This window comes from Dipodomys spectabilis, unplaced genomic scaffold (genome assembly GCF_019054845.1).
Source record: "Dipodomys spectabilis isolate Male_0828 unplaced genomic scaffold, ASM1905484v1 ptg000127l, whole genome shotgun sequence".
Classification (NCBI taxonomy): Eukaryota; Metazoa; Chordata; class Mammalia; order Rodentia; family Heteromyidae; genus Dipodomys; species Dipodomys spectabilis.
This window is the reverse complement of record NW_024870804.1, coordinates 1,310,634-1,338,620: the sequence shown is the minus strand read 5'-3', so window position 1 is coordinate 1,338,620 and position 27,987 is coordinate 1,310,634.

The window sequence follows — 27,987 nt, the reverse complement described above, 5'->3', positions numbered from 1 at the left end:
ATTTGTTGCACAAATGGCATGGCTGTCTCCAAATTTCCTAACACCCGCTCAGCTGTCTCCAGCATGCGAGCAACAAAGTCGGAAAATGGTTCATGAGGGGCCTGAGTGATTTTTGTTAAATTGCCCGCCGTCTCCCCCTTGTTTGGAAGAGCTCGCCAGGATTTGTAAAAAAGGGTATTCACTTGCCGGTACACTTCAAAGGGGTACCCCATTTGATCCACGGCAAAGGGTCCCTGCCCAAGAAGCATGTCTACAGTCCAATCAGGATGCCCATCATGGACGTTTTGTCTGTATTGAGCTTGAGCCTTATCGTGAACAATAGATCGAAAATCAAGAAATTGCCCGTGGTTAAGGCAGGTGCGGGCCACCTCGAACCAGTCTGTAGGCGTCATGGCATTAACAGTCAGCTTTCGGAGTAAGGCTATGGTATAATTAGCCGTTACTCCACAAGTCCGGACTGCCTCCACCAAGTCCTTAAGCTGGGCATAAGACACTGGCTCGAAAGTTCTCTCCTCAGTAATAGGGTTTTCAAAGACGGGGAACGCGGCCGCCAGCCGCGACCAGGTGCTTCCTTTTATGAAATGGCTCCGCCCTGCCCCCTGATACGGAGGGGGGGCCGACGGGCGAGGGCCAGCCTGACCATCTTTCTTTTGCCGAGGTTGTATGCCGGCCGTTAAAGCACGCCAGTCTCCATACCTATCTGCCTCATATTCAGCTGCTGCCCTTTCCGAGTCCTCAGCATCACCTGGATCAAGCTGCCCCCCTTCTTCCTCTGACTCCTCTCCCTCCGAATGACTTTCAAAGTCATCCTGTAGATTTCCCCCCTCTACGTGCAGGGCGGAAAATCGATTAGAAAATTCCTCCAATGAAGGGTATAAAGAATTTTTCTGCGTCACTTCCTTTGAGGGCTCCTTGGTCCCCTCTTCCTTTTGTTTTTGTGAGGGCTGCAGTCCCTCCTGCTTTAATTCTTTAAAATCCTTTTGTCTTTTTCCCCTTTTTCTTTTTGGCCTCTTTTCTTCCCCTTTATCAGATGCTGACTCTGAAAAACTGTCCTGATGCTGCATCAAAACTTTACGTCCCTCCTGTTGGGCTCTCTCTAGATCCCTACCTAGCTTATCCCAGCACGGGAGTGTAAGGCCTCCTGACACGGCAAACCACGGGGGAAGTAGCAAAGCCAGCAGCAACCAAGGATCCAGCATACCTGGGGATACTTACCTCTTTCCGAGGTCTCCTCTCCGTGTGTTGAGTTCTGGCTCCTGTTCGACCTCTTGCGCAGGTCCCGGGTTTCGGCACCACTTGCGGCGAACGCCTTCTCGGCCAGCGAGGAAGAACGACCACCACACCAGGAGTCTTCTCAGATCACACTTTATTGGAGAGCCTTTTAGTTGAAGGGAGAGCTTGAGCGCAAGAGAGCGTGCACAAAAAACATGGCCGCTTATATAGGGAATAGGGACACGTGTCGTTCTATCATTGGTCGTCAAAGCAACAAGGGAGCGGGCGGCGTCTAATTGCGTTCGCCCTGGCTCCCCACAGGGACAGCCTTTTGAGCCCTGTCCAAGCTAGCAGTGCCTGGACGGAGGAAGGCCAGCCTCAAAGAACCCTGTTCAAGCCACCGTTAACTGAACTAGACTGCACCAGACTCAGAGCCCTGTCTAAGCCAGCACTACCTGAACCGGAATGGGCCAGGCTCACAGAGGCCTGTCTAAACCAGCACTACCTGGACCGGCATTGGGAAAGTCTTTCAAGCCATGTTCAAGCCAGCGCCTCCTGGACCAATGGGGGCCAGCCTCAAAGAGCCCTGTCCAAGCCAGCTCCTCTAGACAGGACCGGGCCAGCCTCAGAGTCTTGTCCAAGGCAGCTGCACCTTGACCAGTCCAGGGCAGGTTCACAGAGCCCTGTCTAAGCCTACATCAACTGAACCAGACTGAACCAGACTCACAGAGGCCTGTCTAAGATAGCACTACGTGCACTGGCGTGGGGACAGTCTTTTGAGCTATGTCTTATCCAGCGCCGCCTGGACCGATGGGGACCAGCCTGAAAGAGCCCAGTCCAAGCCAGCTCCTCCTAGATTGGGCCGGGCCAGCCTCACAGAGTCTTTTCCAAGCCAACTGCTGCTCGACTTGACCAGGCCATCCTCACAGAGCCCTGTCGAATCCAGCTCCTCCTGGACCAGCCTGGGGCCAGCTGCACAAGCCCTGTGCGGGACAGGACCACCTGGACTGGCCTGGGACAGCCTGAAACTGCCCTATCCAAGCCAGCACCATCTGGACCAACATGGGCCAGGCTCACAGAGCACTGTCCATGCCAGTACTGCCTGGGCCTCCGTGGGACAGGCTCTCAAATTCCTATCCAAGCCACCCATGCCTGCACTGGCTTGGGCCAGCCTCACAGAGCCCTGTCCAAGCCAGCTCCTTCTGGACTGGCCCGGGCCAACCTCACAGAGACTTCTCCAAGCCAGCTGCTCCTTGACTGGCCCTACTCAGCATTATAAAGCCCGGTCTATGCCACCTTCAACTCGACCAGACTGCACCAACCTCACAGAGCCCTGTGCAAGCCAGCACTGAATGGACCGGTGCAGGCCGGCTCACAGACTGTGTCAAAATTAGGGCTGCCTAAACCAGCCGGGGGATAGCCTTTCTAGCCTCAAAGAGCCCTGTCGAAGACAGATCCTCCTAGACTTGGCCGTGCCAGCCTCACAGAGTCTTGTCCAAGCCAGCTGAACCTCGACCTTACTGGGCCAACCTCACGGAGCCTTGTCCAATTTAGAGCCACCTGGACTGGACCATCCTGCGCCAGACTCACAGGGCCCTGTCCAATCCAACACCACTTGGACCAGTGCTTGCCAGGTTTACAGAACCCTGTCCAAGACAGCACCACTGGAACCGGTGCAGGCCAGGCACACAGAGCTCTGTCCAAGCCACGGTCCACTGGACCAGACCGGGGACAGCATTTTGAGCCCTGTCCAAGCCAGCTCCTCCTAGACTGGGCCGGGCCAGCCTCACAGAGTCTTGTCCAAGCCAGCTGCCCTGTACCTGACTGGACCAGCCTCACAGAATCCCTGTCCAAGCCAGCTCCCCCTGGACCAGACTGGGGCCAGCTGCACAAGCCCTGCACGAGACAGGGCCACCTGGACCGGCCTGGGCCAGCATCACAGAACCCTGTCTAATCCAGCTCCTCCTGGACTAGCCCTTGTCAACCTCACAGAGTCTTGTCCAAACCAGTTTCTCCTTGACCGGCCTGGGCCAGGCTCACAGAGCCCTGTCCATGCCAGTGTCAACTGGACCAGACCACACCAACCTCACAGTGCCCTGACCAATGCAGGGCTGCCTGGACCCGCGCCGGCCAGTCTCACAGAGCCCTGTCCAAGCCAGCGTCAACTAAACCAGACTGAACCAGACTCACAGAGGCCTGTCTAAGCCAGCACTACCTGGACCAGCATGGGGACAGTCTTTTGAGCCATGTCTAGGACAGCGCCGCCTGGACCGATGGGGCCCATACTCAAAGAGCCAAGTCCAAGCCAGCTCTTTCTAGACTGGGCAGGGACAGAGTCACAGAGTCTTGTCCAAGCCAGATGCTCCTCGACATGGCCAGGCCATCCTCACAGAACCCTGTCGAATCCAGCTCCTCCTGGACTAGCCCGGATCAACCTCACAGAGCCTTGTCCAAGCCAGCTCTTCCCTGACTGGACCAGGCAAGGCTCACAGAACTCTTTCCAAGTCAACTTCTCCTAGTCTGGCCTGGGCCAAACTCACAGAGGCTTGTCCAAGTCAACTGTTCCTTGACTGGCCTGCGCCAGGCTCACAGAGCCCTATCCAAGCCCGTGCCACCTGGACCACCCTGGGGACAGCTTTTCGAGCCCTGTCCAAGCCAGCAGTGCCTGGACTGAGGAGGGCAAGCCTCAAAGAGCCCTGTCCAAGCCATTTCCTCCAAGACTGTGCGGGCCAGCCTCACAGAGTCTTGTCCAAGCCAGCTGTTCCTCGACCTGACCAGGCCATCCTCAGAAGAGCTGTCTAAGCCAGCGCCAACTGGACTGGACTGGGCCAGCGTCACAGAGCCCTGTCCAAGATATCTCTGCCTGAAGCGGCCCAGGCCGGTCCGGGCCAAACTCACAGATACTTGTCCATGCCAGATTCTCCTAGACTGCCCCTGGTCAACCTAAAAGAGTCTTGTCCAAGCCAGCTGCTCCTTGACAGGCCCAGGCCAGGCTCACAGAGCCTTCTCCAAACCATTGTCAACTGAACCAGACTGCACCAGCCTCACAGGGTCCTGTCCAAGCGAACACTGCCTGGAACGGCGCCGGCCAGTCACACAGAACCCTGTCCAAACTGGCTCCTCGTGGACTGCAGCGGGCCAAGCTCACAGAGCCCTGTCCAAGGCAGGGCCGCTTGGATCATCCTGGGGACAGCCTGTCGAGCCCTGTCCAATCCAGCACTGACTGGACCGATTTGGGCCAGCCTCAAGGAGCCCTGTCCAAGACAGCTCCTCTTAGACTCAGCCGGACCAGCCTCACAGAATCTAGACCAAGCCAGCTGCACCTTGATTTCTCTAAGCCAGCCTCACAGAGCCTTGTCCAAGGCAGCGGCACCTGGACCAGCCTGCACCAGACTCACAGGGCCGTGTACAATCCAGCGCCACTTGGACTGGTGCGAGCCAGGTTGACAGAACCCTGTCCAAGACAGCACCACCGGGACCGGTGCGGGCCAGGCACACAGAGCTCTGTCCAAGCCAGGGTCGCCTGGACCAGCCCGGGAACAGCCTTTTGAGCCTTGTCCAAGCCAACTCCTCCTAGACTGGGCTGGGACAGCCTCACAGAGTTTTGTCCAAGCCAGCTGCCCTGGAACCGACCAGACCAGCCTCACAGAATCCCTGTCCAATCCAGCTCCACCTGAATTCGCCAAGGCCAGGCTCAGAGAGTCCTGTCCAAGCCAGCACCGCCTGGATAGGCCCAGGCCAGTCTCACAGAGCCCTGTCCAAACCAGTGCTGCCTGAATTGTTGCGGGCCAGGCTCACAGAGCCCTCTTCATGCCAGTACTGTCTGGACCAGAACGGGACAGGCTCTCAAAGTCCTGTCCAAGCCAGCCACTCTTGCACGGGCCTGGGCCAGCCTCACAGAGCCCTGTCCAAGCCAGCTCCTCCTAGACTGGCCGGGCCAACCTCACAGAGACTTCTTCAAGCCAGCTGCTCCTTCACCGGCCCTGGCCACAATCACATAGCACTGTCCATGCGACCTTCAAGTGGACCAGACCACCCCAGCCTCTCAGAACCCTTTGCAAGCCAGCACTGCCTGGACCGCTGCAGGCAAGGCTCACAGAGCCCTGTGCAAGTCAGGATCGCCTAGACCAGCTGGGGGACAGCCTTTTGAGCCCTGTCCAAGCCAGTGCTGCCAGAGCCTTGTCCAAGCCATTGTCAACTGAACCAGACTGCACCAGCCTCACAGGGTCCTGTCCAAGCCAGCATTGCCTGGACCGGCACCTGCCAGTCTCACAGAACCTTGTCCAAGCCTGCTCCTCCTGGACTGGAGTGGGCCATGCTCACAGAGTCTTGTCCATGGCTTGTCCCCTGGACAAGCCTGGCGACAGCCTTTCGAGCCTGTTCAAGCCAGCACAACCTAGACCAATGGGGGCCAGCCTCAAAAAGCCCTGTCCAAGCCAGCTCCTCTAGACAGGACCGGGCCAGCCTCAGAGTCTTGTCCAAGCCAGCTGGACCTTGACCGGTCCGGGGCAGGTTCACAGAGCCCTGTCCAAGCCAGCGTCAACTGAACCAGACTCACAGAGGCCTGTCTAAGCGAGCACTACCTGGACTGGAGTGGGGACAGTCTTTTGAGCCATGTCCAAGCCAGCTACTCCTAGACTGGCCCGGGCCAGCCTCACAGAGTCTTGTCCAAGCCAGCTACCCTGGACCCAACTGGAACAGCCTCACAGAATCCTTGTCCAAGAAAGCTCCAACTGGAATGACCAAGGCCAGGCTCAGAGAGTCCTGTCCAAGAAAGCGGCCCCTGGATAGGCCCGGGCCAGGCTCACAGCGCCCTATCCAAACCAGCACCGCCTGATCCGTCGCGGGACAGGCTCACAGAGCCCTGTCGATTGCAGTACTGCATGGACCATAGCGGGACAGGCTCTCAAAGTCCTATCCAAGCCAGCCACGCCTGCATCGGTCTTGGCCAGCCTCACAGAGCCCTGTCCAAGCCAGCTAGCTTCTACCAGACTGGCCCGGGCCAACCTCACAGAGCCTTGTCCAAGACAGCTCTTGTGGACTGGGCCAGGCCAGGCTCACAGAACCCTGTCCGAGCCAGCTTCTCCTAGACTGGCCTAGGCCAACCTCACAGTCTTGTCCAAGCCAGCTGTTCCTTGACTGGCCTGGGCCAGGCTCACATAGCCCTGTCCAAGCCAGCACCACTGGACCACTCTGGGGACAGCTTTTCCAGCCCTGTCCAACTAGCAGTGCTTCGACTGAGGAGGGCCAGCCTCAAAGAACCCTGTTCAAGCCAGTGTTAACTGAGCCAAACTGCACCAGACACAGAGCCCTGTCTAAGCCAGCACTACCTGGACCGGCATGGGCCAGGCTCACAGAGGCCTGTCTAAACCAGCACTACCTGGACCAGCATTGGGACAGTCTTTCGAGCCATGTCCAAGCCAGCACCACCTGGACCGATGGGGGCCAGCCTCAAAGAGCCCAGTCCAAGCCAGCTCCTCCTAGACTGGGCCAGGACAGCCTCACATAGTCTTGTACAAGCCAGCTGCTCCTCGACCTGACCAGGCCAGACGCACAGAGAGCTCCTCTTGGACCAGCCTGGGGGCCAGCTGCGCAAGCCCTGTGTGAGACAGGGCCAACTGGACCGGCCGGGGCCTGCATCACAGATCCCTGTCTATTCCAGCTCCTCCTGGACTAGCCCAGGTCAACCTTACAGAGTCTTGTCCAAGCCAGCTGCTCCTTGACCGGCCTGGCCAGGCTCACAGAGCCTTATCCAAGCCAGTGTCAACTGGACCAGACTGCACCAGCCTCACAGTGCCCTGACCAAGCCAGGGTTGCCTGGACCCGCGCCGGCCAGTCTCACAGAACCCTGTCTAAGTCTAGTCCTCCTGGACTGGCACGAGCCATGCTCACATAGTCCTGTCCAAGCCAGGGCCCCCTGGACAAGCCTGGGGACAGCCTTTCGAGCCTGTTCAAGCCAGCACGTCTTGGACCAATGGGGGCCAGCCTCAAAGAGCCCTGTCCAAGATAGCTCCTCTAGATGGGACTGGGCCAGCCTCAGAGTCTTGTCCAATCCAGCTGCACCTTGACCGGTCCGGGGCAGGTTCACAGACCCCTGTCCAAGCCAGCGTCAACTGAGCCATAATGAACCAGACTCACAGTGGCCTGTCTAAGCCAGCACTACTTGGACCGGCGTGAGGAGAGTCTTTTGAGCCATGTCTATGCCAGCGCTGCCTGGACCGATAGGGGCCAGCCTCAAAGAGTCCAGTCCATGCCAGCTCCTGCTAGACTGGGCCGGTCCAGCCTCATAGAGTCTTGTCCAAGCCAGCTGGTCCTCGACTTGTCCAGGCCAGCCTCACAGAGCCCTGTCCAAGCCAGCTCCTTCTAGACTGGCCAGGGCCAACCTCACAGAGACTTCTCCAAGCCAGCTGCTCCTTCACTGGCCTTTGTCAGATGTACAAAGCCCGGTCTATGCCACCTTCAACTGGACCAGACTGCACCAAACTCACAGAGCCCTGTGCAAGCCAGCACTGCCTGGACAGGTGCAGGCCGGCTCACAGAGCCGTGTCCTAATCAGGGCTGCCTAGACCATCCAGGGAACAGCCTTTTGAGCCCTGTGCAAGCTAGCGCTTCCTGGGCGGATGGGAGCTAGCCTCAAAGAGCCCTGTCCAAGCCAGCTCCTCCTAGACTGGGCCGGGCCAGCCTCACAGAGTCTTGTCCAATATAGCTGCACCGCGACCTGACTGGGCCAGCCTCATAGAGCCTTGTCCAAGCCAACACCACCTGGACTGTACCAGCCTGCACCAGACTCAAAGGCCCTGTACAATCCAGCGCCACTTGGATCGGCACCGGCCAGGTTTACAGAACCCTGTCCAAAACAGAGCCGCCGGGACCGGTGCAGGCCAGGCTCACAGAGCCCTGTTCATGCCAGTACTGCCTGGACCAGAGCGGGACAGGCTCTCAAAGTCCTGTCCAAGCCAGCCACGCCTGCACCGGCCTGGGCCAGACTCACAGAGCCCTGTCCAAGCCAGCTCCTCCTAGACTCGCCCGGGCCAAACTCACAGAGACTTCTTTAAGCCAGCTGCTCCTTGACCGGCCCTGGCCACCCTCACATAGCACTGTCCATGCGACCTTCAACTGGACCAGAATACACCAGACTCACAGAGCCCTTTGCAAGCCAGCACTTCCTGGACCAGTGGAGGCCAGGCTCACAGAGCCCTGTGCAAGTCAGGATCGCTTAGACCAGCCAGGGGACAGGCTTTTGAGCCCTGTCCAAGCCAGTGCTGCCTAGACACTCAGCTGAACACAACTGTGGACTAATTAGAGCATGATATAGCCAGTGCCGTCCATAGGCCTGGATGGACAGTCGTGGCTTGCCAAACAACTGAGGTCTGGTTCTTCAAACTTTCACAGAGTTCTATATGTACAGGTTCAAATTACTCCTCAGGTTGAGTAGAGTGTAGCCGTCCAACCTGGAATCAGTAGCACTCAGGTGAGAAGAACAGGAAGCTGATATACCCAGTCAGCTGGCTGTGTCCTTCGGGGACAAACCTTTCTGCCTGCCACGCCTGAATGTTTGCAACCACGGCAGAGTTCTGCAGGCGCAATTGTGCAACAATGCAAACGGCGTACTTTTGCCAAACTTCACGGGGATAGAAGAAGCCACGGACGAGTTACAAGGAGACGGTCACCCAAGACACCGGGAGGCCTGCCGGCAAGTTTCTGAAATTCTTCCTAAGAAGCCTGGAAAGCTGTGAAACGCTCCTATGTTGCAATAATTCAGAACCTCATTCTGAGTGTTCCCGGCAGAGGACATTCCGCTGAACACAACCGTAATTAGAGCCTGATATAGCCAGTGCAGTCCATAGGCCTGGATGGACATTGGTCGCATGACAAACAACTGAGGTCTGGTTCTCAAAACTTTCACAGAGTGCCATAAGTAGAGGAGCAACTTACTCCTTAGGTTGAGTAGAGTGTAGCTGTCAAACTGGAATCAGTAGCACTCAGGTGAGAAGAACGGGAAGCAGATATACCCAGTCAGCAGGCAGTGTCCTACGGGGACAAGCCTATCTGGCTGCCACGCCTGAATGTTTGCAACGTTGGCTGAGCTCTGCAGGCCCAATTGTGCAGCAATTCAAACTGCGTACCCTTGCCAAACGTCACGGGGGTAGAAGAAACCACAGAGGATTTACAAAGAGTTTGTCACCTGGAACACCCGGAGGCCTGCCAGCAGCAAGATTCTGGAATTCTTCCTAAGAAGCCTGGAAAGCAGTGAAACGCTGCTTTGTTGCAATAACTCAGAACCTCATTCTGAGTGTTCCCAGCAGAGGACATTTGGCTGAACACAACCATGGACTAATTAGAGCCTGATATAGCCAGTGCAGTCCATAATCGTGGATGGACATTAGTCAAGTGCCAAACAACTGAGGTCTGGTTCTACAGATTTTCACAGAGTGCCATAAGTGGAGGTTCAACTTAGTCCTCAGCTTGAGTAGAGTGTAGCCCTCAAAGCTGGAATCAGTTGCACTCAGGTGAGACTCACAGAGTCTAGTCCAATCCAGACGCACCTTGACCTCTCTGGGCCAGCCTCACAGTGCCTTGTCCAAGGCAGTGCCACCTGGACCAGCCTGCACCACACTCACAGGGCCGTGTACAATCCAGCGCCACTTGGACCGGAGAGGGCCAGATTTACAGAACCCTGTCCAAGACTGCACGACCTGGACCAGTGCGGGCCAGGCACACAGAGCTCTGTCCAAGTCAGGGTCGCCTGGAACAGCCCCGGGACAGCCTCTTGAGCCCTGTCCAAGCCAGCTCCTCCTATACTGGGCCGGGCCAGTCTCAGGGAGCCTTGTCCAATCCAGAGCCACCTGGACTGGACCAGCCTGCATAAGACTCACAGGGCCCTGTCCAATCCAACACCACTTGGACCGGCGCTGGTCAGGTTTACAGAACCCTGTCCAATACAGCACCACCGGGACCGGTGTGGGCCAGGCACACAGAGCTCTGTCCAAGCCAGGGTCGCCTGGACCAGCCCGGGGACAGCCTTTTGAGCCATGTCCAAGCCAGCTCCTCCTAGACTGGGCCGGGACAGCCTCACAGAGTCTTGGGCAAGCCAGCTGCCCTGGACCCTAGTGGACCTACCTTTCACAATCCCTGTCCAAGTCAGCTCTGCTTGAAGTAACCAAGGCCAGGCTCAGCGAGTCCTGTCCAAGCCAGCACCCCATGGATAGGCCCGGGCCAGTCTCAAAGAGCCCTGTCCATTGCAGTACTGCATGGACCAGCTCAGGACAGGCTCTCAAAGTCCTATCCTAGCCAGCCACGCCTGCATCGGCCTGGGCCAGCCTCACATAGCCCTGTCCAAGTCAGCTGGCTTCTACCAGACTGGCCCGGGCCAAAGTCACAGAGCCTTGTTCAAGCCAGCTCTTCCTGGACTGGACCAGGCCAGCCTCAAAGAACCTTGTTCAAGCCAGCATTAACTGAACCAGACTGCACCAGACGCAGAGCCCTGTCTAAGCCAGCACTACCTGGACCGGCATGGGCCAGGCTCACAGAGGCCTGTCTAAACCAGCACTACCTGGACCAGCATTGGGACAGTCTTTCGAGCCATGTCCAAGCCAGCTCCTCCTAGACTTGTCCGGGCAAGCCTCACAGTCTTGTCCAAGCCAGCTGCCCTAGACCTGAGGGGACCAGCCTGACAGAATCCCTGTCCAAGCCAGCTCCGCCTGAAGTGGCCAAGGCCAGGCTCAGAGAGTCCTGTCCAAGCCAGCGCCCCCTGCATAGGCCCGGGACAGGCTCACAGAGCCCTGTCCAAACCAGCGCCGCCTGATCCTTCGCGGGCCAGGCTCATAGAGCCTTGTACATTGAAGTACTGCATGGACCAGTGCGGGACAGGCTCTCAAAGTCTTATCCAAGCCAGCCACGACTGCATCGGCCTGGGCCAGCCTCACAGAGCCCTGTCCAAGCCAGCTAGCTTCTACCAGACTGGCCTGGGCCAACCTCACAGAGTCTTGTCCAAGCCAGCTGATCCTCGACCTGAACAGGCCAGCCTCACAGAGCCCTGTCGAAGCCAGCTCCTCCTGGACCAGCCTGGGGCACCTGCACAAGCCCTGTGTGACACAGGGCCACTGGGACCGGACCGGGCCAACCTCACAGAGCCCTGTCCAAGCCAGATCCTCTTAGACTGGCCGGGGTCATCCTCACAGAGTCTTTTCCAAGACAGCTGCTCCTTGACCGGCCCAGGCCAGGTTCACAGAGCCCTGTCCTTTGAAGTACTGCATGGACAAGTGTGAGACAGGCTCTCAAAGTCCTATCCAAGCCAGCCACGCCTGCATCGGCCTGGGCCAGCCTCACAGAGCCCTGTCCAAGACAGCTTCTCCTAGACTGGCCTGGGCCAACCTCACAGAGTCTTGTCCAAGCCAGTTGTTCCGTTCCTTGGCCGGCCTGGGCCAGGCTCACAGAGCCCTGTCCAAGCCAGCGCCACCTGGATCACCCTGGGGAGAGATTTTCCAGCCCTGTCCATGCTAGCAGTGACTGGACTGAGGAAGGCCAGCCTCGAAGAACCCTGTTCAGCCAGCGTTAACTGAACCAGACTGCACCAGACTCAGAGCCCTGTCTAAGCCAGCACTACCTGGACCGGCATGGGCCAGGCTCACAGAGGCCTGTCTAAACCAGAACTACCTGGACCGGCATTCGGACAGACTCTCGAGCCATGTCCAAGCCTACGCCACGTGGACCGATGGGGGCCAGGCTCACAGAGCCCTGTACAAGCCAGCTCCTCTTGGACCAGCCTGGGGCCAGCTGCACAAGACTTGTGCGAGACAGGACAACCTGGACTGGCCTGGGCCAGCATCACAGAACCATGTCTAATCCAGCTCCTCCTGGTATAGCCCAGGTCAACCTCACAGAGTCTTGTCCAATCCAGCTGCTCCTTGACCGGCCTGGGCCAGGCTCACAGAGCCCTGTCCAAGCCAGTGTCAATTGGACCAGACTGCACCAGCCTCACAGTGCCCTGACCAAGCCAGGACTGCCTGGACCCCCGCCGGCCAGTCTCACTGAACCCTGTATAAGCCTGCTCCTCCTGGACTGGCGCGGGCCAAGCTCACAGAGCCCTGTCCAAGCCAGATCCTGCTAGACTGGACCGGGTCAACCTCACAGAGTCTTGTCCAAGCCAGCTGCTCCTTGACTGGCCCTAGTGAGTCTTACAAAGCCCGGTCTATGCCACCTTCAACTGGACCACACTGCACCAACCTCACAGAGTCTTGTCCAAGTCAGCTGTTCCTTGACTCCCGTGGGCCAGGCTCACAGAGCCCTGTCCAAGCCAGCGCCACCGGGACCACACTGGGGACAGCTTTTCCAGCCCTGGCCAACTAGCAGTGCCTGGACTGAGGAGGGCCAGCCTCAAAGAACCCTGTTCAAGCCAGTGTTAACTGAGCCAGAATGCCCCAGACTCAGGGGCCTGTCTAAGCCAGCACTACCTGGACTGGCATGGGCCAGGCTCACAGAGGCCTGTCTAAACCAGCACTACCTGGACCGGCATTGGGACAGTCTTTCGAGCCATGTCCAAGCCAGCGCCACCTGGACCGATGGGGGCCAGCCTCAAAGAGCCCAGTCCAAGCCAGCTCCTCCTAGACTGGGCCGGGACAGCCTCACATAGTCTTGTACAAGCCAGCTGCTCCTCGACCTGACCAGGCCAGACGCACAGAGAACTCCTCTTGGACCAGCCTGGGGCCAGCTGCGCAAGCCCTGTGTGAGACAGGGCCACCTGGACCGGAACGTGCCAGCAACACAGAACCCTGTCTATTCCAGCTCCTCCTGGACTAGCCCGGGTCAACCTTACAGAGTCTTGTCCAAGCCAGCTGCTCCTTGACCGGCCTGGCCAGGCTCACAGAGCCCTATCCAAGCCAGTGTCAACTGGACCAGACTGCACCAGCCTCACAGTGCCTTGACCAAGCCAGGGCTGCCTGGACCCGCGCCGGCCAGTCTCACAGACCCCTGTCTAAGTCTAGTCCTCCTGGAATGGCACGGGCCAAGCTCACAGAGTCCTGTCCAAGGCAGGGCCCCCTGGACAAGCCTGGGGACAGCCTTTCGAGCCTGTTCAAGCCAGCATGTCCTGGACCAATGGGGGCCAGCCTCAAAGAGCCCTGTCCAAGATAGCTCCTCTAGACGGGACTGGGCCAGCCTCAGCGTCTTGTCCAAGCCAGCTGCACCTTGACCGGTCAGGGGCAGGTTCACAGACCCCTGTCCAAGCCAGCGTCAACTGAGCCATACTGAACCAGACTCACAGAGGTCTGTCTAAGCCAGCACTACTTGGACCAGCTTGGGGAGAGTCTTTTGAGTCATGTCTAAGCCAGCGCCGCCTGGACCGATGGGGGCCAGCCTCAAAGAGCCCAGTCCAAGCCAGCTCCTCCTAGACTGGCCTGGGCCAGCCTCATAGAGTCTTGTCCAAGCCAGCTGTTCCTCGACTTGTCCAGGCCATCCTCACAGAGCCATGTCGAATCCAGCTCCTCCTGGAGCAGCCTGGGGTGAGCTGCACTAGCCCTGTGCGTGACAAGGCCACCTGGACTGGCCTGGGACAGCCTCACACTTCCCTGTCCAAGCCAGCACCATCTGGACCAACCTGGGCCAGGCTCACAGAGCACTGTCCATGACAGTACTGCCTGCGCCTTTGTGGGACAGGCTCTCAAAGTCCTGTCGAATCCCGCGACGACTGCACCGGCGTGGGCCAGCCTCACAGAGCCCTGTCCAAGCCAGCTTCTTCTAGAGTGGCCCGGGCCAACCTCACAGAGACTTCCCCAAGCCAGCTGTTCCTTGACTGGCCCTAGTCAGCCTTACAAAGCCCGGTCTATGACACCTTCAACTGGACCAGACTGCACCAACCTCACAGAGCCCTGTGCAAGCCAGCACTACCAGGAGCAGTGCAGGCCGGCTCACAGAGCCGTGTCCAAATCAGTTCTGCCTAGACCAGCTGTGGGACAGCCTTTCGAGCCCTGTGCAAGCCAGTGCTGCCTGGACCGATGGGGGCTAGCCTCAAAGAGCCCTCTCCAAGGCAGGGCTGCCTGGAACCGCCAGCTGACTGGGTATATCTGCTTCCCGTTCTTCTTATCTGAGTGCTACTGATTCCAGCTTTCACGGCTACACTCTACTCAACCTGAGGACTAAGTTGGACCTCTACTTATGGCACTCTGTGAAAGTTTGGAGAACCAGACCTCAGTTGTTTGATATGCGACCACTGTCCATCCAGCACTATGGACGGCAATGGCTATATCTGGCTCTAATTAGTCCATGGTTGTGTTCAGCCAATGACCTCTGCTGGGAACACTCAGAATGAGGTTCTGAGTTATTGCAACTGAGGTCTGGTTCTCCAAACTTTCACAGAGTGCCATAAGTGGAGATTCAACTTACTCCTTAGGTTGAGTAGAGTGAAGCTATCAAAGCTGGAATCAGTAGCACTCAGGTGAGAAGATCGGGAAGCAGATATACCCAGTCAGCTGGTGGTGTCCTACGGGGACAAGCCTATCTGGCTGCCACGCCTGAATGTTTGCAACTGGGGCAGAGCTCTGCAGGCGCAATTGTGCAAAAATGAAAAATGCGTAACCTTGCCAAAGGTCACAGGGTAGAAGAAACGACAGAGGTGTTACAAGATGTTCACCCGGGTCACCCGGAGGTGTTCCGGCAGTTGGTGAGAAAGGGAAGCAGGTATACCCAGTCAGCTGGCAGTGTCCAACGGGGACAAACCTATCTGGCTGCCACGAATGAATGTTTGCAACCGCGGCAGAGCTCTGCAGGGGCAATTGTGCAGCAATGCAAACTGCATACCGTTGGCAAACTTCACTGGGGTAGAAGAAACCACGGAGGAGTTACAAGGAGATGTTCACCCAGGATACCCGGAAACCTGCCAGCAGCAAGATTCTGGAATTCTTCCTAGGAATCATGGAAAGGAGTGAAATACTCCTAAGTTGCAATAACTCAGAACCTCATTCTGAGTGTTCCTGGCAGAGGTCATTCTGCTGAACACAACCGAGGACTAATTAGAGCCTGATATAAGCAGTCCATAGGCCTGGGTGGACAGTGGTCGCGTGCCAAACAACTGAGGGCTGGTTCTCCAAACTTTCACAGAGTGTCATAAGTAGAGGTTCAACTTACTCCTCAGGTTGAGTAGAGTGTAGCCTTCAAAGCTCGAATCAGTAGCACTCAGGTGAGAAGAAAGGGAAGCATATATACCCAGTCAGCTGGCAGTGTCCTACAGGGACAAGCCTATCCGGCTCCCATGCCTGAATGTTTGCAACCGTGGTAGAGCTCTGCAGGCGCAATTGTGCAGCACTGCAAACTACGTATCCTTGCCAATCTTCACGGGGGTAGAAGAAACCACGGAGGATTTACAAGGAGATATTGACCAGGGACAATTGAAGGCCTGCCGGTAGCAGGTAAGAAGTACGGGAAGCAGATATACCCAGTCAGCTGGCAGTGTCCTCCGGGGACAAGCCTATCTGGCTGCCATGCCTGAATATTTGCAACCGCGGCAGAGCACTGCAGGCGCAATTGTGCAGCAATGCAAACTGCGTACCCTTGCCAAATTTCACTGGGGTAGAAGAAACCTCTGAGTAGTTACAAGGAGATGTTCACCCGGGACCCCCAGAGGCCTGCCGTCAGCAAGATTCTGGAATACTTCCTAAGAAGCCTGGAAAGCAGTGAAACCCTGCTATGTTGCAATAACTCAGAACCTCATTCTGAGTGTTTCCGGCAGAGGTCATTCGGCTGAACACAACTATGGACTAATTAGAGCATGATATAGCCAGTGCCGTCCATAGGCCTGGATGGACAGTCGTGGCTTGCCAAACAACTGAGGTCTGGTTCTTCAAACTTTCACAGAGTCCTATATGTACAGTTTCAAATTACTCCTCAGGTTGAGTAGAGTGTAGCCGTCCAACCTGGAATCAGTAGCACTCAGGTGAGAAGAACGGGAAGCTGATATACCCAGTCAGCTGGCTTTGTCCTTCGGGGACAAGCCTTTCTGCCTGCCACGCCTGAATGTTTGCAACCACAGCAGAGTTCTGCAGGCGCAATTGTGCAACAATGCAAATGGCGTACTTTTGCCAAACTTCACGGGGATAGAAGAAGCCACGGACGAGTTACGAGGAGACGGTCACCCAAGACAACGGGAGGCCTGCCGGCAAGTTTCTGAAATTCTTCCTAAGAAGCCTGGAAAGCTGTGAAACGCTCCTATGTTGCAATAATTCAGAACCTCATCTTGAGTGTTCCCGGCAGAGGACGTTCGGCTGAACACAACCGTGGACTAATTAGAGCCTGATATAGCCAGTGCAGTCCATAGGCCTAGATGGATATTGGTCGCATGACAAACAACTGAGGTCTGGTTCTCAAAACTTTCACAGAGTGCCATAAGTAGAGGAGCAACTTACTCCTTAGGTTGAGTAGAGTGTAGCTGTCAAACTGGAATCAGTACCACTCAGGTGAGAAGAAAGGGAAGCATATATATCCAGTCAGCTGGCACTGTCCTACAGGGACAAGCCTATCCGGCTCCCATGCCTGAATGTTTGCAACCGTGGCAGAGCTCTGCAGGCGCAATTTTGCAGCACTGCAAACTACGTACCCTTGCCAATCTTCACGGTGGTAGAAGAAACCACGGAGGATTTACAAGGAGATATTGACCAGGGACAATTGGAGGCCTGCCGGTAGCAGGTAAGAAGTACGGGAAGCAGATATACCCAGTCAGCTGGCAGTGTCCTCCCGGGACAAGCCTATCTGGCTGCCATGCCTGAATATTTGCAACCGCGGCAGAGCACTGCAGGCGCAATTGTGCAGCAATGCAAACTGCGTACCCTTGCCAAATTTCACTGGGGTAGAAGAAACCTCTGAGTAGTTACAAGGAGATGTTCACCCGGGACCCCCAGAGGCCTGCCGTCAGCAAGATTCTGGAATACTTCCTAAGAAGCCTGGAAAGCAGTGAAACCCTGCTATGTTGCAATAACTCAGAACCTCATTCTGAGTGTTTCCGGCAGAGGTCATTCGGCTGAACACAACTATGGACTAATTAGAGCATGATATAGCCAGTGCCGTCCATAGGCCTGGATGGACAGTCGTGGCTTGCCAAACAACTGAGGTCTGGTTCTTCAAACTTTCACAGAGTTCTATATGTACAGGTTCAAATTACTCCTCAGGTTGAGTAGAGTGTAGCCGTCCAACCTGGAATCAGTAGCACTCAGGTGAGAAGAACGGGAAGCTGATATACCCAGTCAGCTGGCTTTGTCCTTCGGGGACAAGCCTTTCTGCCTGCCACGCCTGAATGTTTGCAACCAAAGCAGAGTTCTGCAGGCGCAATTGTGCAACAATGCAAACGGCGTACTTTTGCCAAACTTCGCGGGGATAGAAGAAGCCACGGACGAGTTACGAGGAGACGGTCACCCAAGACAACGGGAGGCCTGCCGGCAAGTTTCTGAAATTCTTCCTAAGAAGCCTGGAAAGCTGTGAAACGCTCCTATGTTGCAATAATTCAGAACCTCATCTTGAGTGTTCCCGGCAGAGGACGTTCGGCTGAACACAACCGTGGACTAATTAGAGCCTGATATAGCCAGTGCAGTCCATAGGCCTAGATGGATATTGGTCGCATGACAAACAACTGAGGTCTGGTTCTCAAAACTTTCACAGAGTGCCATAAGTAGAGGAGCAACTTACTCCTTAGGTTGAGTAGAGTGTAGCTGTCAAACTGGAATCAGTACCACTCAGGTGAGAAGAAAGGTAAGCATATATATCCAGTCAACTGGCACTGTCCTACAGGGACAAGCCTATCCGGCTCCCATGCCTGAATGTTTGCAACCGTGGCAGAGCTCTGCAGGCGCAATTTTGCAGCACTGCAAACTACGTACCCTTGCCAATCTTCACGGGGGTAGAATAAATCACGGAGGATTTACAAGGAGATATTGACCAGGGACAATTGGAGGCCTGCCGGTAGCAGGTAAGAAGTACGGGAAGCAGATATACCCAGTCAGCTGGCAGTGTCCTCCGGGGACAAGCCTATCTGGCTGCCATGCCTGAATGTTTGCAACCATGGCAGGGCTCTGCAGTCGCAATTGTGCAGCAATGCAAACTGCGTACCCTTGCCAAACTTAACGGGGGTAGAATAAACCACGGAGGAGTAACATGGAGATGTTCACATGGGACACCTGGAGGCCTGCCGGTAGCAAGGTTCTGCAATTGTTCCTAAGAAGCCTGGAAAGCACTGAAACGCTCCTATGTTGCAGTAACTCAGAACCTCATTCTGAGTGTTCTCGGCAGAGGTCATTCGGCTGGAAAGCAGTGTAACGGTCCTATGTTGCAATAACTCAGAACTGCATTCTGAGTGTTCCGGGCAGAGGTCATTCGGCTGAGTACAACCGTGGAATAATTAGAGCCTGATGTGGCCAGTGCCGTCCATCGGCAAGGATGGACAGTGGTCGTGTGCCAAACAACTGAGGTCTGGTTCTCCAAACTTTCACAGAGTGCCATAAGTGGAGATTCAACTTACTCCTTAGGTTGAGTAGAGTGAAGCTATCAAAGCTGGAATCAGTAGCACTCAGGTGAGAAGATCGGGAAGCAGATATACCTAGTCAGCTGGTGGTGTCCTACGGGGACAAGCCTATCTGGCTGCCACACCTGAATGTTTGCAACTGGGGCAGAGCTCTGCAGGCGCAATTGTGCAAAAATGAAAAATGTGTAACCTTGCCAAACTTCACAGGGTAAAAGAAACCACACAGGTGTTACAAGATGTTCACCCTGGTCACCCGGAGGTCTTCCGGCAGCTGGTGAGAAAGGGAAGCAGGTATACCCAGTCAGCTGGCAGTGTCCAACGGGGACAAACCTATCTGGCTGCCACGATTGAATGTTTGTAACCACGGCAGAGCTCTGCAGGGGCAATTGTGCAGCAATGCAAACTGCATACCCTTGGCAAACTTCACTGGGGTAGAAGAAACCACGGAGGAGTTACAAGGAGATGTTCACCCGGGACACTGGAGGCCTGCCGGCAGCAAGATTCAGGAATTCCTCCTAAGAAGCCTGGAAAGCAGTATAGCGCTCCTATGTTGCAATAACTCAGATCCTCATTCTGAGTGTTTCTGGCAAAAGTCATTCGGCTGAACACTACTTTGGGCTATTTAGAACCTGATATAGCCAGTGCCGTCCATAGGCCTGGAAGGACAGTGGTCGCGGGACAAACAACTGAGGTCTGGTTTTCCAAACTTTCATAGAGTTCCATAAGTAGAGGAGCAAGTTACTCCTTAAGTTGAGTAGAGTGTAGGCGTCAAAGCTGGAATCAGTAGCACTCAGGTGAAAAGAACGGGAAGCAGATATACCCAGTCAGCTGGCAGTGTCCTACGGGGACAAGCCTATCTGGCTGCCAAGCCAGAATGTTTGCAACCGCGACGGAGGTCTGCAGGCGCAATTGTGCAGCAATGCACACTGCATACCGGTGCCAAACTTCACGGGGGTAGAAGAAACCACAGAGGATTTACAAGGACATGTTCACAGGGGACACCCGGAAGCCTGGCGACAGCAAGATTCTGGAATTCTTCCTAGGAAGCATGGAAAGGAGTGAAATACTCCTATGTTGCAATAACTCAGAATATCATTCTGAGTGTTCCCGACAGAGGTCATTCGGCTGAACACAACCGTGGACTAATTAGAGCCTGATATAACCAGTGCAGTCCATAGGCCTGGATTGACAGTGGTCGCGTGACAAACATCTGAGGTCTGGTTCTCCAAACTTTCATAGAGTGCCATAAGTAGAGGAGCAACTTACTTCTTAGGTTGAATAGAGTGTAGCCGTCAAAGCTGGAATCAGTAGCACTCAGGTGAGAAAACGGGAAGCAGATATACCCTGTCACTGGCAGTGTCCTATGGGGACAAGACAATTTGGCTGCCATGCCTGAATGTTTGGAACCAGGGCAGAGATCTGAAGGCGCAATTGTGCAGGAATTCAAACTACGTTCCCTTGGCAAACTTCACGGGGGTAGAAGAAACCACGGAGGAGTTACAAGGAGATGTTCACCGAGGACACCCGGAGGCCTGCTGGCAGCAAGAGTCTGGAATTCTTCCTAAGAAGCCTGGAAAGCAATGTAACGGTTGTATGTTGCAATAACTGAGAACATCATTCTGAGTGTTTCTGGCAGAGGTCATTTGGCTGACCACAACCGTGGACTAATTAGAGCCTGATATAGCCAGTGCCGTCCATCGGCAAGGATGGACAGTGGTCAATCGCCAAACAACTGAGCTCTGGTTCTCCAAACTTTCACAGAGTGCCATAAGTGGAGGTTCAACTTACTCCTCATGTTGAGTAGAGTGTAGCCGTCAAAGCTGGAATCAGTAACACTCAGGGGAGAAGAACGTGAGGCAGTTATACCCAGTCAGCTGGTGGTGTCCTACGGGGACAAGCCTATCTGGCTTCCTCGCCTGAATGTTTGCAACTGGAGCAGAGCACTGCAGGCGCAATTGTGCAAAAATGAAAAATGCGTACCCTTGCCAGACTTCACGGGTGTAGAAGAAACCACGGAGGAGTTACAAGGAGATGTTCACCCAGGACACCTGGAGGCCTGCCGGCAGCAAGATTCTGCAATTTTTCCTAATAAGCCTGGAAAGCAGTAGAACATTCCTATGTTGCAATAACTCAGAACCTCATTCTGAGTGTTCCTGGCAGAGGTCATTCTGCTGAACACAACCGAGGACTAATTAGAGTCTGATATAACCAGTCCATAGGCCTGGGTGGACAGTGGTCGCGTGCCAAACAACTGAGGGCTGGTTCTCCAAACTTTCAGAGTGTCATAAGTAGAGGTTCAACTTATTCCTCAGGTTGAGTAGAGTGTAGCCTTCAAAGCTCGAATCAGTAGCACTCAGGTGAGAAGAAAGGGAAGCATATATACCCAGTCAGCTGGCAGTGTCCTACAGGGACAAGCCTATCCAGCTCCCATGCCTGAATGTTTGCAACCGTGGTAGAGCTCTGCAGGTGCAATTGTGCAGCACTGCAAACTACGTACCCTTGCCAATCTTCACGGGGGTAGAAGAAACCACGGAGGATTTACAAGGAGATATTGACCAGGGACAATTGGAGGCCTGCCGGTGGCAGGTAAGAAGTACGGGAAGCAGATATACCCAGTCAGCTGGCAGTGTCCTCCGGGGACAAGCCTATCTGGCTGCCATGCCTGAATATTTGCAACCGCGGCAGAGCACTGCAGTCGCAATTGTGCAGCAATGCAAACTGCGTACCCTTGCCAAATTTCACTGAGGTAGAAGAAACCTCTGAGTAGTTACAAGGAGATGTTCACCCGGGACACCCAGAGGCCTGCCGGCAGCAAGATTCTGGAATACTTCCTAAGAAGCCTGGAAAGCAGTGAAACCCTGCTATGTTGCAATAACTCAGAACCTCATTCTGAGTGTTTCCGGCAGAGGTCATTCGGCTGAACACAACTGTGGACTAATTAGAGCATGATATAGCCAGTGCCGTCCATAGGCCTGGATGGACAGTCGTGGCTTGCCAAACAACTGAGGTCTGGTTCTTCAAACTTTCACAGAGTCCTATATGTACAGTTTCAAATTACTCCTCAGGTTGAGTAGAGTGTAGCCGTCCAACCTGGAATCAGTAGCACTCAGGTGAGAAGAACAGGAAGCTGATATACCCAGTCAGCTGGCTGTGTCCTTCGGGGACAAACCTTTCTGCCTGCCACGCCTGAATGTTTGCAACCACGGCAGAGTTCTGCAGGCGCAATTGTGCAACAATGCAAACGGCGTACTTTTGCCAAACTTCACGGGGATAGAAGAAGCCACGGACGAGTTACGAGGAGACGGTCACCCAAGACACCGGGAGGCCTGCCGGCAAGTTTCTGAAATTCTTCCTAAGAAGCCTGGAAAGCTGTGAAACGCTCCTATGTTGCAATAATTCAGAACCTCATTTTGAGTGTTCCCAGCAGAGGACGTTCGGCTGAACACAACCGTGGACTAATTAGAGCCTGATATAGCCAGTGCAGTCCATAGGCCTAGATGGATATTGGTCGCATGACAAACAACTGAGGTCTGGTTCTCAAAACTTTCACAGAGTGCCATAAGTAGAGGAGCAACTTACTCCTTAGGTTGAGTAGAGTGTAGCTGTCAAACTGGAATCAGTAGCACTCAGGTGAGAAGAACGGGAAGCAGATATACCCAGTCAGCTGGCAGTGTCCTACGGGGAAAAGCCTATCTGGCTGCCACGCCTGAATGTTTGCAACGTCAGCTGAGCTCTGCAGGTGCAATTGTGCAGCAATTCAAACTGCGTACCCTTGCCAAACGTCACGGGGGTAGAAGAAACCACAGAGGATTTACAAAGAGGTTGTCACCTGGAACACCCGGAGGGCTGCCAGCAGCAAGATTCTGGAATTCTTCCTAAGAAGCCTGGAAAGCAGTGAAACGCTGCTTTGTTGCAATAACTCAGAACCTCATTCTGAGTGTTCCTAGCAGAGGACATTTGGCTGAACACAACCATGGACTAATTAGAGCCTGATATAGCCAGTGCAGTCCATAATCGTGGATGGACATTAGTCAAGTGCCAAACAACTGAGGTCTGGTTCTACAGACTTTCACACAGTGCCATAAGTGGAGGTTCAACTTACTCCTCAGCTACAGTAGAGTATAGCCGTCAAAGCTGGAATCAGTTGCACTCAGGTGAGACTCACAGAGTCTAGACCAATCCAGATGCACCTTGACCTCTCTGGGCCAGCCTCACAGCGCCTTGTCCAAGGCAGCGCCACCTGGACCAGCCTGCACCACACTCACAGGGCCGTGTACATTCCAGCACCACTTGGACCGGAGAGGGCCAGATTTACAGAACCCTGTCCAAGACAGCACGACCTGGACCAGTGCGGGCCAGGCACACAGAGCTCTGTCCAAGCCAGGGTCGCCTGGACCAGCCCAGGGACAGCCTCCTGAGCCCTGTCCAAGCCAGCTCCTTCTAGAGTGGGCCCGGCCAGCCTCAGGGAGCCTTGTCCAATCCAGAGCCACCTGGACTGGACCAGCCTGCACAAGACTCACAGGGCCCTGTCCAATCCAACACCACTTGGACCGGCGCTGGTCAGGTTTACAGAACCCTGTCCAATTCAGCACCACCGGGACCGGTGTGGCCCAGGCACACAGAGCTCTGTCCAAGCCAGGGTCGTCTAGACCAGCCGGGGGACAGCCTTTTGAGCCATGTCCAAGCCAGCTCCTCCTAGACTGGGGCGGGCCAGCCTCACAGAGTCTTGTCCAAGCCAGCTGCCCGGGACCCGACTGGACCAACCTTTCACAATCCCTGTCCAAGTCAGCTCCGCCTGAAGTGACCAAGGCCAGGCTCAGCGAGTCCTGTCAAAGCCAGCACCCCATGGATACCCCCGGGCCAGACTCAAAGAGCCCTGTCCATGGCAGTACTGCATGAACCAGCTCGAGACAGGCTCTCAAAGTTCTATCCAAGCCAGCTGCTCCTTGACCGACCTGGGCCAGGCTCAAAGAGCCCTGTCCAAGCCAGTGGCACATGGACCAGACTGCACCAGCCTCACAGTGCCCTGACCAAGCCAGGGCTGCCTGGACCCGTGCCGGCCAGTCTCACAGAACCCTGCCTAAGCCTGGTCCTCCTGGACTGGCGCGGGCCAAGCTCACAGAGTCCTGTACAAGGCAGGGCCCCGTGGACAAGCCTGGGGACAGCCATTTGAGCCTGTTCAAGCCAGCACGTCCTGAACTAATGGGGATCAGCCTCAAAGAGCCCTGTGCAAGAAAATTCGTCTAGACAGGACCAGGGCAGCCTCAGAGTCTTTTCCAAGAAAGACGCACCTTGACCAGTCCGGTGCAGCTTCACAGAGCCCTGTCCAAGCCAGGGTCAACTGAACCAGACTGAACCAGACTCACAGAGGCCTGTCTAAGCCAGCACTACCTGGACCGGCATGGGGACAGTCTTTTGAGCCATATCTAAGCCAGCGCCGCCTGGACCAATGGGGGCCAGCCTCAAGAGCCCAGTCCAATCCAGCTCCTTCTAGACTGGGCCGGGCCAGCCTGACAGAGTATTGTCCATGCCAGCTGCTCCTTGACTTGAGGAGGCCATCCTCACAGAGCCCTGTCGAATCCAGCTCCTCCTGGACCAGCCTGGGGCCAGCTGCACAAGCCCTGTACGTGACAAGGCCACCTGGACTGGCCTGGGACAGCCTCACACTGCCATGTCCAAGCCAGCACCATCTGAACCAACATAGGCCAGGCTCACAGAGCACTGTCCATACCAGTACTGCCTGGGCCTCCATGGGACAGGCTCTCAAAGTCCTGTCCAAGCCAGCCATGCCTGGACCGGCCTGGGCCAATCTCACAGAGCCCTGTCCAAGCCAGCTCCTTCTAGACTGGCCCGGGCCAACCTCACAGAGTCTTCTCCAAGCCAGCTGCTCCTTGACTCGCCCGAGTCAGCCTTACAAAGCCCGGTCTATGCGACCTTCAACTGGACCAGACTGCACCAACCTGACAGAGTCCTGTGCAAGCCAGCACTGCCTGGACCGGTGCAGGCTGGCTCACAGAGCCGTGTCCAAATCAGGGCTGCCTAGACTAGCCGGAGGACAGCCTTTCGAGCCCTGTGCAAGCCAGCGCTGCCTGGACCAATGGGGTCTAGCCTCAAAGAGCCCTGTCCAAGCCAGCTCCTCCTAGACTGGGCCAGGTCAGCCTCACAGAGTCTTGTTGAAGCCAGCTGTTCCTTGACTAGCCTGGGCCAGACTCACCGAGCCCTATCCAAGCCAGTGCCGCCTGGACCACCCTGGGGACAGCTTTCGAGCCCTGTCCAAGCCAGCAGTCCCTAGACTGAGGCGGGCAAGCCTCAAAGAGCCCTGTCCAGGCCATTTCCTCCAAGACTGTGTGGGCCAGCCTCACAGAGTCTTGTCCAAGCCAGCTGTTCCTCGACCTGACCAGGCCATCCTCAGAAGCCCGTCTATGCCAGCGCCACCTGGACTGGACCGGGCCAGCGTCACAGAGCCCTGTCCAAGTTATCTCTGCTGAAGCGGCCCAGGCCAGGCTCAGAGAGTCCTGTCCAAGCCAGGGCCACTTGGACAGGCCTGGGCCAACCTCACAGAGCCCTGTCCATGCCAGCTCCTGCTTGACTGGCTCGGGCCAACCTCACAGAGTATTGTCTAAGCCAGCTGCTCCTTGACCGGGCCAGGCCAGGTTCACAGAGCCCTGACCAAGCCAGCGTCTACTGAACCGGACTGCACCCGACTCACAGAGCCCTGTCTATGCCAGCACTACCTGGACCTGCATGGGCCAGGCTCAAAGAGGCCTGTCTAAGCCAGCACTACCTGCACCAGCGTGGGGCAGTCTTTCGAGCCATGTCCAAGCCAGCGCCGCCTGGACCAGTGGGGGCCAGCCTCAAGGAGCCCAGTCCAAGCCAGCTCCTCCTAGACTGGGCCGGGCCAGCCTCACAGAGTCTTGTCCAAGGCAGCTGCTCCTCGACCTGTCCAGGTCAGCCTCACAGAGCTCTGTCGAAGCCAGCTCCTCCTGGACCAGCCTGGGGCAGCTGCACAAGCCCTGTGTGAGACAGTTCCACCGGGGCCGGTCCGGGCCAAGCTCACAGAGCCCTGTGCAAGCCAGATCCTCCTAGACTGGCTCGGGACAACCTCACAGAGTCTTGTCCAAGCCAGCTGCTTCTTGACCGGCCCAGGCCAGGCTCACAGAGCCTTGTCCAAGCCATTGTCAAATGAACTAGACTGCACCAGCCTCACAAAGACCTGTAAAAGCCAGCACTGCGTAGACTGGCACCGGAAAATTTCACAGAACCCTGTCCAAGCCGGCTCCTCTTAGATTGGAGCGGGCCAAGCTCACAGAGTCCTGTCCAAGGCAGGGCCTCCTGGATCAGCCTGGGGACAGCCTGTCATGCCTGTCCAATCCAGCATTGACTGGACCGATGTGGGCCAGCTTCAAAGAGCCCTGTCCAAGACAGCTCCTCCTAGATTGCGCCGGGCCAGCGTCACAGAGTCTAGTCCAAGCCAGCTACACCTTGACATCTCTGGGCCAGCCTCACAGAGCCTTGTCCAAGGCAGCGCCACCTGGACCAGCCTGCAATAGACATACAGGACCCTGTCCAGTACAGTGTCACTTTGACCAGAGCGGGCCAGGTTTACAGAACCCTGTCCAAGGCAGCACCACCAGGACCGGTGCGGGCCAGGCACACAGAGCTCTGTCCAAGCCAGGCTCGCCTGGACCAGCCCGGGGATAGCCTCTTAAGCCCTGTCCAAGCCAGCTCCTCCTAGACTGGGCTGGGCCAGCCTCACAGAGTCTTGTCCAAGACAGCTGCCCTGGAACCAACCAGACCAGCCTCACAGAATCCCTGTCCAAACCAGCTCCACCTGAAGATGCCAAGGCCAGGCTCACAGAGCCCTGTCCAAGCCAGCTCCTCCTACACTGGCCCGGGCCAACCTCACAGAGACTTCTTCAAGCCAGCTGCTCCTTGACAGGCCCTGGCCACCCTCACATAGTGCTGTCCATGTGACCTTCAACTGGACCAGGCCACACCCAACTCACAGAGCCCTTTGCAAGCCAGCACTCCCTGGACCGGTGCAGGCCAGGCTCACAGAGCCCTGTGCAAGTCAGGATCGCCTAGACCAGCTGGGGGACAGCCATTTGAGCCCTGTCCAAGCCAGTGCTGCCTGGACCGATGGGGGCCAGCCTCAACGTACCCTGTCCAAGACAGCTCCTCCTAGACTGGGCCGGGCCAGCCTCACAGAGTCTTGTCCAAGCCAGCTGCACCTCGATCTGACTGGGCCAGCCTCACGGAGCCTTGTCCAATCCAGAACCACCTGGACTGGACAAGACTGCACCAGACTCACAGGACCCTGTCCAATCCAACACCACTTGGACCGGCGCTGGCCAGGTTTACAGAGCGCTGTCCACGCCAGCACCACCGGGACTGGTGTGGGTCAGGCACACAGAGCCTTGTCCAAGCCAGGGTCACCTAGACCAGCCCGGGGACAGCTTTTTGAGCCATGTCCAAGCCAGCTCCTCCTAGACTGGGCCAGGCCAGCGTCATAGAGTCTTGTCCAAGCCAGCTGCCTGGAACAGACTGGACCAGCCTCACAGAATCCCTGTCCAAGCCAGTTCTGCTTGAAGTGGCCAAGGCCAGGCTCAGAGAGTCCTGTCCAAGCCAGCGCCCCCTGGATAGGCCCGGGCCAGTCTCACAGAGCCCTGTTCAAAGCAGCGCCACCTGATCCAGCCCGGGCCAGGCTCACAGAGCCCTGTCCATTGCAGTACTGCATGGACCATCGCGGGACAGGCTCTCAAAGTCCTATCCAAGCCATCCACGCCTGCATCGGCCTGGGCCAGCCTCATAGAGCCCTGTCCAAGCCAGCTAGCTTCTACCAGACTGACCCGGGCCAACCTCACAGAGGCTTGTCCAAGCCAGCTCTTCCTGGACTGGACCAGGCCAGGCTCACAGAACCCTGTCCAAGCCAGCTTCTCCTAGACTGTCCTGGGCCAACCTCACAGAGTCTTGTCCAAGCCAGCTGTTCCGTTCCTTGACCGGCCTGGGCCAGGCTCACAGAGCCCTGTCCAGGCCAGCGCCACCTGGACCACCCTGGGGACAGTTTTTCCAGGCCTGTCCAAGCTAGCAGTGCCTGGACTGAGGAGGGCCAGCCTCAAAGAACCCTGTTCAAGCCAGCGTTAACTGAACCAGACTGCACCAGACTCAGAGCCCTGTCTAAGCCAGCACTACCTGGACCTAAATGGGCCAGGCTCACAGAGGCCTGTGTAAACCAGCACTACCTGGACCGACATTGGGACAGTCTTTCGAGCCAT